The sequence below is a fragment of the Nyctibius grandis genome, chromosome 3 (genome assembly GCF_013368605.1).
Source record: "Nyctibius grandis isolate bNycGra1 chromosome 3, bNycGra1.pri, whole genome shotgun sequence".
In the NCBI taxonomy this organism is placed as follows: domain Eukaryota; kingdom Metazoa; phylum Chordata; class Aves; order Nyctibiiformes; family Nyctibiidae; genus Nyctibius; species Nyctibius grandis.
Window position 1 is genome coordinate 9732133 of NC_090660.1, and position 15089 is coordinate 9747221.

General features: G+C 42.6%; 1 protein-coding gene across 2 annotated transcripts in view; it reads right to left on the bottom strand.

The window, feature by feature from the left end:
* Positions 1 to 2174: 2174 nt before the first annotated feature.
* The window catches only part of MCUR1 (mitochondrial calcium uniporter regulator 1), a 43690-nt gene continuing 30775 nt past the window's right edge, over positions 2175 to 15089 (bottom strand). For both annotated transcript variants that reach the window (XR_011047850.1, XR_011047851.1), the window contains 3 exons: positions 8552 to 8665; positions 5772 to 6642; positions 2175 to 4670 (listed from right to left, as the gene is read on the bottom strand). The gene's annotated coding sequence lies outside the window, so the exon portion shown is untranslated. The remainder of the gene's footprint in view (positions 4671 to 5771; positions 6643 to 8551; positions 8666 to 15089) is intronic.

Sequence of the window (15089 nt, forward strand, 5' to 3'; positions counted from 1 at the left end):
AATTAAAGGAAGATTCTGATAAACAAGTAGTTTGCTTAATTTTAATGGTTGTAGTTAGGAGTTCTAGGACAAACTTGCTTGTTAGAGACTCCTTATTTCTTCTAGTGAATATGTTATGTTGTTGATGTGCCAAGCAACTTAACTAAACTCTGTGAATGCAAACACCTCCTTTTATGTAGTGTCTTGCAGTTAGCTGCCGGACGTGTTGAGAGCGCAGTTCTAGCAACTTGCAGGTTTAATCAAGTGCCATATTAAATTCATATGGCAGGTAGCATTTATCCCCAGCTCCGAACTAACCCTTACAAAAGTGCAGTTTATAGGAGGCCGTATGTCGTAGGGAAGGTCATTACTTCTCTCTAACAATGACCATAGCATGAAGTTGTATTGGAGAACCACCTCATTAGTGAGAGCAATACAAACCACATATGAAAATCCTATCCTTAGCTTAATTAAGTCAGATTTTTCTTGTTTGCTGCACCAACCTGCCTGGATTTTTAGATGAGAGTTCATGCTAAAAAAAGTTCATTTGAGACCCTGAAGAACCTGAAAATGCATTTCTAAAAGTTGTTGCCAGACTGCAGAAAGGTATGAACTGGTGCACAGAGAGATGTGTTTCAGTTCTGATTGACATAAGTTTTCTGGGCCACACAGGCCTCTTAGCCAGCAAGTGACACACTGTGGAAGCATACCAGAAGCCATCAAGGACTACAATGTCTCTCTGCAGAAGGCTTGCACTGGTCGTGGATCAGCTGCTAGTCAGCTTTACTGGGAACAAATCTAGTACGCCCAGTAAGAGTGTTCTGTGTCAGTACCAGAAGCAGGAATCACTTCACTGACCAGCACGTTAGGTATCTCACCTAAGTTCTCACCTCTGTTCTGTCAGCGGTTGATGGAGAAACACAGGTACCTGGAGGACATCCCTCCCATTCTACCTCATTTGACAAAAACAGATTAACTGGTTACTGCTTAATCAAGCATTCTGCATTCTGGAAAAGGTTGGATGTGATCATACAGTCGAAGACTACCAGGATGCAAGTGCAGTCAGAGGGAAAGAATTAAAGCTGCAAAGCTTAATCCAAATTAACGTGTTTCTTATTATTATCAATGCTTGACTTTGAAACCCTTATAATGTTCTTACCATATTTTTACAGGCATGAGATATTTTATTTAAACTCACTGTATGGGAAATTTAAATCTATGCCATTTTAGATAGTATAATTTGTGGGAGTTTTGTTTGCTTTTAGTGATTTCTTTTAGTACATATTTGGCTTCTAGAGACAGCATATTGTTCAAAGCCTGCTTTTGCTCTCCAAAACTTCTGCCTGCAGCATGAAATCCTTTATTTGATGCAATTCAGCACAAGGGTCTTTACCTGGCCCTTTGGGTCCTGTGTGAGCTGTTAGGTACCACCAAGCAGCCTCCTGACTGTCCTGGTGCCACCGGGACACGCCTGGTCAGCACAAAGCTAAGCTGTCTGCATGGCCTAACCTGGCACACAGGTGGACCAGCAGGAAAAGTAGCAGTGGGTATGGGCTAGCTCACCATCCCGCTTCCCTGCCCGAGCTTTGCGTCTGAGCAAGGAGAACAGGAGGTAGCACTGGGTGAACGCTGAAGAGGTGGGACCAAAAGCTGCTGGAGATGCGGTGCAGCCAAAGTGAGATGTGACTCAGTGACATGTCATCCCTGGCTCACAGGAAGAGGTGAGACAGAGCTTGGGCAAGCGGAAATACACTTGCAAAATTAAACACTTCATAGGAAAAATAGCCTCTTCACCTCAGTTACTGATGTCTCAATTTTCACTGCTAATCCAGGAATTGCTATACGTAGTATGAGAGATTAGTGCTGGCCCTAATTCTGTTGGCTGCCCCTCATCTCTAGGATAAGATTTAACCTTTTGCAGACTTGCTACTTCTTTGCAGCATTTTTCTCTCTACCCTCCAAACCTCAGTCTGTTTTCTGCATTGAACTTTCCTGCTCTGTATCCTTTCATCTCTTTTTATGCAGAAGTAAAAGTTCCTTGTGGGCAGAGATGCTTATTTGTCTGTTATAATTTATCCGCTGTATGGGAATCACAGAGTTACATAAAGCAGTAATACTATTAATAGCAGAGAAGGCAGCAACTTCTCTTTCAAACTTTTAATACAAATTCTCTATCAATTTAAATGGAAGCACGATCCATAAAGTGGCGCAGTCTTACATACAGAAGGAATATTGAATTGCAGTGAAAAATGCAGGAAAAGGAAGTATTATCATCATGTCTACCCACAGAGAATATAAATGCAGCCACACAAGTCTTTCAAATGTTCCTTGGTTAGGTATGCGCTTACAGCTTGGTATTGGCTCAGGCAGGACTGATCTGAACTGGAAGACACAACCAGCAAACATTGCTGGGGCAACAGTGCAGGAAAAGTTTAGGACACCCCCACCCCCGCCCCGCTGTAACAAGGAACGGATCATTCCTCATTAATGAATGGCTGGTAACAAGTGTGTGTGAAAGCAGTAGTTAAAAATTGGCCAGCAAGAACTGCCAAGTGATGGTTATCTGAGCTCATGTGTTCTGGCTCTGGCAACCAAGGGATCTCTATGTTTCTGAAGAAATGAACACTAACGATGACATATCCAGCAACATCTTTACAAGAGGTGCTACTGAAGATGGATATCAACGGTGCCTGAAAGACAACTCTTCTTCCTTCTAATGTGGGTCCTAAAAGCAGGGGAAGGTAGGAAGAGTATTTTATCAGAACCCGGTATAGTTTCTGAGCCTGTTCAAGAATGACCTTTTACTTTAATTTTTAACTGAGAAGAAAGGACATACTGTACAGGTATAACGTCTAGCCTCCAATGCTCAGTGCAGAACTTAAAAAGCATAGTAGGAAGGGGCCAGGTATCTACTACTGTATTGAATTTAAAGACATTGTCAAATCAACAAGGCCTGAATTGTTATTCCATTTATTTACTGACCATTAAGTGATATGACATTCTCTTCCACATCCTGAAGGTCATTACCACAGTATATTTATTTTGGCTTTTCAGTGATGTTGAACATCCAGTACTGTGCCTTTTACAAACACATACACAAAAAAAATTTCACTAATTCACGCTCCTTCAGTGCTGCCAAGAACGCAGCACAGTGTGACCAAGCTGCATATGGTTTGACTGTGGTAAAACGTCTGCACCCTGCCTACGCTACAGGTGTAGCTCTACTGGAAGAAATATCCCAACTAGGTTTCAAGGGTTGGATAAAATCCTCCTAAGGGAAACTTGAGTGCCTGGTAGAGCTGTCCTCAGCTGGCTCTGTCTCATATCCTGTGCCTTAAATCTGAGTTACATTCATTGTTGTGGTACACAATTCTGATCCACTTACATGTTTTCCTCCCACAATTATGAAGCAGTAAGGAAAATAATTTGACCAATGGTGCTTTAGTTACAAAATCAACAGATGCATGAGGTAAATTCTTGAATTTGGCATTGCAAGATGATACCCTTCAAATAAACATTAAAATACTAGGCACTGCACCGTTTTGCCTTTGTTTACTGTGGCTCAGGTGATGGACAAAGCATCGACTAATGCTGCAAAAATTTCTGACTAGCAGCTCCAGAACAGAAGTCCTAGTCCCAGTCCTCCAGTGTCACTTGTGCTAGTAGGATTTTGAACTCCCTTGGATTCTCACTGGTAAGTCAAGCTTCACGTTGGTGCGTAGCTTACCAAAGCCAGGGCCCCATATCTGAACGGGAATGGAGGTGTTCACTACTAAGGGGCACGCAATGTTTGAACTATGGAGTGTGTAACTGACGAAATAAACATGAGGTAATACAGAAAAGGCAAGCCAGTAGTAATCTGACTAATCCCTGCTTTCAGGGGGATATTTTTGATAGAGAGTTGAACTCTGAATGTGAACATCAGAGCTAAGATACACTGATTACTGTACAAGTTTACTACAGTATCATGATTATATATGTTATGCAGTTGAAAGAACCTTTCCCATAGTTGATGCTATTTAAGAAAATGTATTTAGTATTAATTTGAATTTACTTTTTTAAGAGAAGATCATGCATAAGGGTGAAATAGGAAACATCTTTTAAAATGAACTCATGCATCTCTAGCACAAATACTTGGCCATTGCACTTGCATCTCTTTAGAGACTCCTTTATCTAATGACATAAAAGTCACTGCAAGACAGATTTAATCTGGCTGTTGGGTATTTTTTGAAGAGGCAGAGACTACAGGAAACTTTGCTAACTTGACAGACCTTCTCTGTGGAGTTCAGTGAACTCTCAGGCAGTACCGAAAAGCAAGCATCACAGCGAGGCTTTCCTCTCAAACTCAGGCAGTTTTTCCCTACCAAGTCCTAGGACTGCTGCAATTCAAGCAGCACCCCTGCCTGACTGGGCCGAGGGTGCACAGAGTCACAGGCGTAAGAAATGCTGTATTTATTCCCTCAGAGGCCACCTTAAGAAAACAAAAATCAGAACCAATCAGCAGCAAAGTCTGCACTGATTGTACACGGTCCAAATAGGTCACAAACATCCAGTGTAAAAGCTCGTCTCTGTTACTGTTGTGCCTCTTTTAAACAGGCTGAGGAAAAGAAGCATTCAGTGATGGTCTGTTTTCGACAGTTCTATTAGAGGCTAATAAGCACTTTGACAGGTGCTGGTCTTCAGGATTTCATCTGTAAAAAGAAAAAAAGGCAAATTCAGTACATAAGTCTACTACATCCGTGAAATTGTTGCTGTAAACAGGTACTATGAACTGTATAGCACTTCATCTGCAGATCTCCCTGTGCTTTCAAAAAGGAAGGGTTATTACCCCACTCCTACTGCTGGGAAAACGGTAGTGAAGAGGTGCAGTAACTTGGCCAGAAGTCACCCAGCTGGCCAGCGTCAAAACTGTGGATAAATCCCAGGACTAATTCTTTATCCCAGAAGCTGCCTCAAAATAAATAATACAGAGAATTGTGCAATGGATTGTGCTCTCGGGAACAGTGGCAGAACATGGGATGAAAATAGATAAAACAAACTGAAATTCTGGGAAGTAATTAGATTTAAGACAAGAAAATAACCATGGAAGTATATGTGAGATTAAACATCATGTAGTAAAGAAACTTTTTTTTGGCAAGGCAAAATTTTTATTATTAAAACATGCTACATTTTCTAGATTATGTCTCTATATCATGTCTTTTTTTTTTTTTTTTTTTTTTTAAATGATCGAGGGTAGCGACAATGACTGTAGCCCTGAAAAGATAATTTCCTGAAAAACAGTTTCTGGAATAGAACAGATATACATTTGCAGACTCTGTAACTGATGGTTTTGACCTGTGTGTGCTAGCCAATGAGTTCTGAAACTTGTTTTGTCAAGTTATTCCATGCTGTCACCGACAGAGCGTTCAGGTGGAAGTTAACCACTGTGGCCAGCACGGTGTACAACCCTCTTGATCTACAGGTGTCTTGGAGCATCTGCAATCCAGCTGGACATCCCTCGGCCCTTGTGTTTGGACACTACTGTGTGTACATGCTCTTCAGCTCCTTGCTCTGCCTAGGCTGCATGGCTGACCACACAGTCCCAGGACTAATGGTTATAGACAGATTTCCTGCAAGCTTATTTTGCAGCTCTGGTATTTTGAATACTCTGAACTTCACCCAGCCCTTGAGAACATCAGTGGAAGCAGTCAGTCCTGAAGGAGTCAGCTCCTTCAGCCCTGGGCAATAGAAGAAATGCATGTATGGAGATAAAGTAATTAACATCTACTTTCATTTGTCTATGTAATTTTTACCGTACTACTTGTCACCACTCTTTTCCGTAAGATTCTCTTGCAAACTCAGAGGAGTTTAGGCTGCACACAACTGCAAATCCCAGACAGTCTCAGATATTCATCTTGTTTCTTCTGGTTTTCTTTCAAACAGCCCGCAAGACTTTCTACTTGTCTCTTCAGGCCGGTTATACCTTTAAAGTAACTTCATCAGGTGACTGAAATCCGTTAATATGTTGCTTAGCTACCTCCAAGCTGAAGGTCAGGCTTAAAAACTACTTCGCCTTGGGTTGAAGCCGCCTACCTTTTGGGTTCTGTGTGAACAGATCATTGAGGCTCCTGGCCCTTCGCCAGGAACCCTTGGAAACACAGCCCAGCAGGAGGTTGTACGCCAAGACCAGAGTCACTCAAAGCAGAGTTTACGTCACATGCGCACAGGTATGAAGATGCGAATATCAAACCGGCTGGGATGGATTCCTCAAATCATTGCACGTGTTATCCCAGGGCATAGGGCCAGCTCCCTCACTGACCCTTCCCCACAGCAGCATCGTCATGAAGCGCAACTTGTTCAGTCTCCCAGGGCTATGCTCCCCTGCCCAGTGCTGCAGCAGGGAGACCAGTCCTTCTGAGAGGCGGTGGGATGGCCCCCGCAGCGAGCCTGGGGGCTGCGAGGTTACCTGGGTAGAAGAGGGCTGGTTGCTGCCCACATCTTGCCAGGGCAGCAGGCCTCTCCCTTGCAGGAGTGCCAGGGATCCCGCTCCAGCGCGCACGTTCCCCGGGACGCCAGATGAATTATGGATGAGTCAGCCAGAATTTTTCCACACGCTTCCGCTGCCACACAGCGCTCATCGCCAACTGAGCTGTGGTTTTCAACCGCTGTCTGGGCCTAATGCTGCTAAGATTTAAAAAGAAAATAAAAATAAAAAAAAAGAAAAAAATTGCGCTCTGTTTTCTGGCAGAGTGCTCTGTGGCAGGGCATGGGGAATCCTGATGCTTGTGCAGTGTCAGGCCCCCACGTCCGTAATGTTTTGCTGAAGAGCCTAGCATGTGTTAGAAATCATTTGGTCCTTTCTGCCTGCTTTGCTCCTCTGTCCCTCCCACCAGCTGAGTGTATCGACAGAGTCAATTAGAAGAGACAGCAGCAATGCTGAAACTAATTTGAATTTCAACCAGGATCTGCTAGCAACTAGACCTATGCACAGAGAGCTGAGGGCAGGCAGTTGCCCAAGGACCTAGTGACTGCCTGTGTATGCTAGAAGTATTTTTTTTTTTTTATTTCAGTCCTTAGCTAGATTCAGATTACTTTGTTTATCAAATGTTGATTCCTTTTGCTGTTCTTTGAGCACATGAAATGCATGTGGTCTTATTTTGTGATGATCATGGAAAAGAAACAGTCCAGTTCTGGAAATATTTGCTATGAGACAAAGCACAAAATCCTTCTACAAGAGGATTTGATGAGTCCTCTCAGAAAGACCGTAGCTTTTGTAAATGCTTGCAGTGATAAAGCAGCACTGATGTCAAACTATACAGCATGGGAGACTAAGCATTAATTCAAGCCTTGTTATAAATTTCTATTCTCTGCATTCAAGTTTGCATCTAGAGCTCCCAGTCAAGACAGGCTTCAGCTGTGCTAAACACTACATCCATAGAAATGCCAGTTTGTGCTTTAAAGCACTTAGCATCTAAATAGACAATGTGAAATAAACTGGTGTGAAGTCAAAGAAATGAAAGAAAGGTCCCTACCGGCTCTTTACCTAGACACAATCAGTAGGGTACTTGGCTGCATTCAGAGAAGGCTGAACTCTACGTTTCAGACAGCCCGAAAACTCATTGATTTCAATGGGAGAGAAGCATAGGAGTATCTTCCCTTGAATACACGTATGTCCCCTGAATCCAGCCTTGAGGAGGAACACGAAGATGAATGATGTATAGTTTTACCAGCTAACGTGGCACAGAGAGCACAGGAAGGAGTACAGGACAATCACACTTTTGGGAAGGCCATAACCAGCGTCCCCTGGCATTGCCCATAGCAGCAAGATAGTCCTTGATTTGCACAATCCTCCCTCAAGAGCTATTCAAATGCAGATGTCCCAGTCAGCCCTTTTGAGTTCTCCGAGCTCGGCTAGTTGCATTTGGCCTTATTTACGTAGCATATCATCTCAATTATTCATGCACACATTTCATGACACCTTTGCCATAGTAATTAAAAGGACTCCTGTGGCTGTTAAGCCAGAATATGATCCAAGCACAATACTGTGATGAAGTTAATTAACCTTTACCCTGAACTACTCCATCCACCTTATTTCTAGCTTTCACTTCTTGCCATGGGATGTGGTTATGTCATTGTCTGTAGGATGACAGAGCCCCTTGCAGCCAAGAACCTGCATAGCCTACTGTTCATCATCAGGTTCCCTCTTAGTCTTCTTTTCAATAAACTAAAGAGACTGATAGTAAGTCTCTTACCATAAATCAACTTTGCTTAGATATCGTGTAACTCTTATTGCTCCTTTGCGCAGCCTAAATTGTCAACATCATTTTTCTCAAGCGTGGGCACCAGAACAAGACACTATTCCTTTAATGTTACCATAATATCACCTCTTTACTCCTACGGAAGGTATTCTACACCCAGGGATCAGCCTCCTTAGTCACTGCATTGTTCTGGCAGCTCCTGTGCTGTGGGTTGCCCACGTGATGGGGTTTGTCGCTAATTCTTGGGATCCTATGATTCATTCAAAGCTGTCAGCGCTGCTGTAGCGAGCGCAGGCCCTCCTGCAAGCGAGAGAGTAGAAGTCACTTTAAATCACCTTTCATTTTTTGCCTCTTGACCACATCAGCATAGCACCCACTGTGAGGTGGCCACAGGCAGTGAGGTGTGCACCAACTCCTCTGCAGACTCCTACTTAAACATTCCTGTGATCCTACGAAAAAAAACATTTAGTCACATACAGTTAGTCACTGAACAAATTTCTGTATTGGTCTGAAATATGTCCACTTTGCCACGCTGCAAAAGCCCCATAGCCCAAGGTTTCCTGTGGGACACAGTGATGGCATAACTTCCTTGAAGAGGAGGAGGCTCCTTTCTTTAGAGATATGAGTATCTCTCTAAGCAAACACACAGAGGTAAAAGGTGGGAATTAATGAATAGTTGTCTATTTTTCTTTCAAAATGAATATACAGTGCTATGTGTAGAAACCTATGTAACAATGCAAGGTTTCTATATGCACATTTATTTACCCAGATAATTTTATTCTACCATTTAAAGTTTAGATAAAAATAAATCAAAGGATTACAGAAGTAGTTGCGTTGTGTTACAGGTATTGTAGCAAAATTGTGTAAGTCAACATAACATAATGCCTTTAGTTAGACAGATGAGTTTTTAATTACCAGGTTTGAAGACAAAATAGTTGTTCTCATTTCTTAAATATGCCATCAGATTTTCTAGCTTAGATATATGTTGGATCTAAGAAAAATTGATTATGTTCATGCAGGATATAAATATATTGCAAAAGACTAGAGCGTGCAATGCTGCCCTGCTTTTAACTTTTCTTGTCTGAGATTACAGAGCCAGGGTCCACAAAATTAAAAAGTAACAGTTAAAAGACAGTAGGTTGGCTGTTTAGCCCTGGGAACAGGTTGCTGAAATTTGGATTTAGCTCTGTGCCAACAGATAAAGCATGAAGGGAAAGAAAAAAAGACACACACACACACAAAAATATATCAGTGTAAGGTCACTGCAAGCCAGAGTAAAGAGTGCCAAAAGTTTTCTGAGGGAACTTTGTTCAAAAGATTAAAAAAACCCCTCACTTCATCTACAGCAATAAATCAGAATTCAAAATATGGCATAGCTTATATATTTGCATTTTAATAATAGTGCTGGAAACTGAAACATACATCTGTCTCAATACAAAATAGGCATAAACTAATCTCAGCTCAGTACCTGCTTATCCCTGTCCTGTGATTCTGGTACCAGAGTCAATATAATCAGGGAAAAAGTAACACATGCTCTGGGTCAACTTGTAGGTGCTTCATCATGCCCAACTGTGACAATTTGAGGACTGTGTCTGTGTGTAATTTTTGTATTCTGATTTAAGGTGAGAAATTGCTGAGTTACCAAATGTCTCAGTGGATGTGGAGCTGTCCCGTCAGGCCTGTGTCACACAATTTCCAGAGATGAGAAAGCAGAGAGTCACTAAAACTCAATTGCTCCCATTCAAAAGGGGAGCATCTTCGGAAAGTCAGCTGGCTGGAGGCTGAATCAGTCCCGCTGAGTTTGCCTGATGGTCAGGAGTGAGGAATGGAAGAATCTTCTTGGATGTGGAGCACGGACCAGGGTTGAGCATGGTGGATTCTTCAGTGCTGTGGGGTACGGTGAGATGATGCAGCCAAGCCCTTCTAGCAGCTCTCTGATACCAAACAGGGCAGTCCTGCCTCCCCAGGGCTGTGCTCGTGTGATCCTGTGGTGGGATGGCTCACCTAGCTAATCCAGCAAAAATACTGCTCACCTTCTTTGGCAGAGTTAGTTTTCTGCTAGTTTAGGTCCCTCGAAATCCTTGCTGTGAGACAAGATGAGCTCCAGCACCACAGGAAGGGAAGCTGCTGGGGTGCACAGCTAGGGAGGAGGTGGAGTGGGATCACCTCTTTTGGCAGTGAGTAAGTATTGGATCAGGTGAGCTGAGCTGTCTAATCCCACCATGGGGCTGATGGGCTGAGGGTGCACTCACAGGCACAGAACGCTTGAGCAGGGGAACAGAAAAGACAATCCTCCTTTCATAACACATCAGTTTAGCTGTGAGATCCAACTCACAACTGAAGAAGTTGTTTTCTATGACTTGGAGGGGAGCAGACGGTTTCAAAGTCTCTGACCCCAGTCCAAAAAAAGCCCAGAAGACTCAGGCAAGGAAAAACACGTAGATACTGATTATTTTGCACAGATATGTACATTCCTTGAGCTGCCTCAGTAGGGCATGATCAGTGCTAGCTCTCCTCAAACACATGTGCCCAGTTGCTTCCACAACCATGTGTCCATGAAGAGATGCTCTGTGCTCAGTAACTCAGTGTTACTGTATAGAAAGGGAGAGACAAAACCTGTGCTTGAGCTAATGGGGAGCGTGGGGTAAAGGGAGGAGCAATTATGTTTTGAGAGATTATAGGAGCCAAGCTGTAAAAGGTCTCATTTCCATAGAGGGGTAACAGAGGGTTTCTGTGCAAGAAACCAGGGATAAAGCCAGCACTGTGAGCTGCTTGGATTAAACACAGTGGGAGAACACATGGTCCCAATACAGCAGGAGCTAACCATCACCACCTGGGAGCAGGACTGTGTGATAGTCACAGGGCCTAGCTCCACCTCTTTTTCATCATAATTTTTCCTTGGTGAAATATTCAGAGCCATTCTGGTCCAGCCTACATCTGTATTTCCTCACTGAAATGAAATATGACCACCCTCCTCCAAGTCCCCCCACCCAACAGTGCCTCATTTACTTTAGGGGGGAAAATGATTTGCAGACACTGACCCTATTTTTCCCATTACGAAATCATTTATCAGTATGCTAGACTTCGCCTGCTGAGCTAACCCACATTAATAAAGCAAAATGCAAATGATGTGCTTGTCTCTGCTGACCCTGACTTTGAAAACTGGGTTTTCTTTCCCTGCTTCTCATCCTCAACAAAAGAGACACAGGCACAAGCTTAGAAGTCAGCAGGTACACCTGCCTGTCTGTCAAGTGACCTGAATCCCACTTTTCATTACACAGACTTTCAGGACAGTGGATATTGAGAACTGGTGATGCTGTAGGAAATGACAGATGATGCCAGTTAGGCTAATTAAAATAGTTCCATATTCCTCTACCAAAATCTTTCCCTCCTTTCCCTTAACTCTCTCTCCTTATGATTAATTCGTCCTTTCCATCTTGATGGTTTATCTGAAAACCAGCTTTGATGCTAAAGGATGTATGTACATTCATCAGGTTTCAGCTGGTGGAAAGAAAAGTCTCTGAAAACATCTTCCTTACCCATGCTGGCAAGCTCTTTCTCCTATGACTTCTCCTTTTTACAGCGCAAGATTGCACAGACCAATTCCTAAAGATATTAAGACTCATACCACTTCTCTTCACATGCTCTTAACACTTCTCTCTCTCTCGTTCCCTCTGGCCTTCAGAGCCTCCACTAACTTTCCTCTAGCATGCACACTGTTATTCTCAATATTCACAACATTTTCCCATTTCCTTGTCTCATCTCTCACCAAGACTAATACAACAGCTCACGTACAGCAAGTACTTCCAAGCCTCTTTGCTGCTCTATCTTGCATTTCTGACATTCTGCTAACTACTCTCATCGCACCACTGAAACCGCTCTCGTGACTTCTGCTTCCTTAAATGATGTTGTCTTTATTTATATCTTCACCAGTCCTTGTCTCTTACTTTTGTCATCTCTCTGCCAACTTTATCTTTCCTCTCAACACTTTCTCTCCTTGGCTTTCACAACTCTATCCTCACTTCTCCTTTTTGACAGCTGAGGCTTCCTTTTCCATTCCTGTTCGCCATGGAAATCTCAGCAGGCTTTCTCTCTTTTGCCTCTCCGTGTGGATCAGTACCCAGTCACATTGGCAGCATTCTGCATCAGTGACGTGTGCATTTATCTTGGTCTCTTCATCCATCCAAGCCTACATTTTAGCTACTATGTCTTCTCAGGGAAGTGTCTTTGCCAATTCGACTTTCCCGTGGCTGCTGCTGAACTTCTGATGAGCCCCTTGAAGTGCTGCTCCAATCCCTGTACTTTGTTTATAAGCATTGTCCTTCCTTTTGCTTGGACAAATCAAAGCCAGTCCTACGCCAAGGCAGCCAGACCATGTTCAAGCTTTGCAGCCTTTCCTTTCAAAGTCACAGCACTCTTGTATGTTCCCTCCCTTTTCATCTCCCCTATATCCGTATGGGAGATATCTGTAATTGCCCCTTCCCCTCGATTACAATCCAAAAGTCAATACAATTATTCTTGCGCATTTTCTCACCTGTTTAAATCCCTCCCCTGACTCCCTCTTTTCCCATCGTTCAACTTTTAATTTTCTTCCTCTTTCACAGTCACACCCTCTTCTGATCACTTTTACTTCTTATCATGCCATGCACTTCTTCTGCTTTATCAGTGATGCAAACATTAATCCTTGTGAAATTTGTTGACACTCCTTGTTTCATACTTCTTTCCATTCTGCCTGAATAACTATAATACAAATCATAAAACTTGGGCAAGCTATCTTCCCACTCCACCCTGCTCCTTTCAGGTAAACTTGAAGAAACTAGCTAGGGAACTGAAGTTAACTCCTAATTTAGGAGCCTAAAAGAAATTTAAAATGCCCAACAATGATTAAAGAACAATTTGATAAAACTGAAAAAAATGCTTTTAGTGGTTGTTGTGTTTTTTTTTTTCCCCGCCAAGGGATTAAAAAGTACGATGAACAAATAAACAGAAGTTGATGAAAGTCAAGAAATCACAAATATAGGAAAGAATCTATTAACTGCCTGGAGTGCACTGAAACAAATATAGAAATATTTTTAAGGACAATACATGGGATAGAAATTGTGGTTGCACTGTACTGAAAAAGGAAGAAAATGAATGAAATGGACTTACCAGGCTAACAGCTTTTTTGCCCATTCCAGCAATTCCATAGTCTGTTTGAATTTCTGCCTAGCGCTTTCTAATTTAGGGCTTCACCCTCTGAAGTGCTGTTGTATGTAACTCTGTTAATGCAATCTAAACAAAGTAATTATGCAAATTTGGAGCCCTAGAGCCTGATACTCTGTAGATGTAGCTCTTGCCACCTCTACTATAAGCCATATGAATGCTCATATTTGTGGGGGATAACCAATCCCATAAAAACTCTAATGACACTTCTGCCTAATACTGAAAGCAATGAGTAAGGCTGAACACAAAGTTTGTATACACTTGAAGATGAGTTTTCTCTCCTTCAAATTTTTAAATCAATATCACCTCTGAAGTCTGAGCAGAACAAGCGAGCTGTAAAATGTGTCAATACAGAACATCTCTGTGATCAAACACCACCTTGAGCACCATGCTTTGTGCTAGCAGAGCACATAGTCTGAATGATGGACACAACAGACAGCAGAGAATAAAACAAACCTGCGTAAGGAAAGGGCTGCAGCAGAAAAGGCTTGAGTTACACAAATATAATTATGTAGTTACTCAGTGTAGTCATGCATGAAGCTAGATAGGTTGCTTTCTGAGTAAACATGCTTACTTGTCAAATGACTAATCAGCCCATTATAAACAAGAGCTGCTCTCATGTACAGAGAATAGCTGGACACCTGAAACAAAAGTTATGCATGTGAAGGTTTTTCTAAAACTGGGCAGCAAAATTTCTCTTACCTAGGGGATTTTTTCTCGTCCTATTTTTACACAGAGAACTACGTATTGCTGCAAGTACATCAATATAATTAAAACACCATAAATTCCCTATTAGGGAGGCTGATAAGCTGTATAAAAGGGACTTACACCAGCCTATTCCCATTGTACGTTATATCACTGCAACAGGATATATAATATACACATTTTTATAGATATGAAATGCTCTACTTGGTGCTCGAAGATAAAACAGGGAAATCAAACACCGCCTCAGCGGGGGCTGATGGCATTGAAATGCCTGCAGGGAGAAGAAAGCCACACTCCCTGGAGAAGGGGACTCCTGGCAGTGATCTCACCAAACATCAGTGGAGAAACTAAAAAGCCTGGATGTAAGGGATGTCTGGAGAGGCTGGGCTGGAGAAGAGTGGATGGTGGCATAAAGGAGGCTAAAAGGAAAAGTTCCCTGTAACTCTCCTGGATAGCTGTGAGGGGGGACAGGGAATCAAGGCACTCCCTGGCAGCTGTACAGCTATTTTGGTCGGTCATTAAAAATAAATCCTAGCCTCCCCCTCCCCATGACATAGGCCAAGACAAAGTGACTCAGTCTCTCTCTACAGGAGTAGATCTCAAAGCAAAACGTAATCTCATTAGCACAATAACCTAGGTTGCAGGCTCCTTCCAGATCTCCTTCTCCCTCTGGTGTGCCATTTATTTAGTCCCAGAATGCTTTACTCTAAATTAGGACTGCTGTCACAGCTATTCAAGAGACTTCATCTCCCCAGAGTTTGCATTCTTGCATTAAAAATTGCTGCAAGCCAGCCTTTCTCCTCTTGTGAGCAAGGGGAAAGGTTTCAGCTCGTGCCATTCAAAAACCACTTTCTGATTTCTCACTAGGCATGCGCCATGACAGAAAAATGTAGTTACTTGAACTGCATAGGGAAGGTCCGGGAAGACTCTGAAGCAATGCACTACACTCAGTCATATGTATTAATT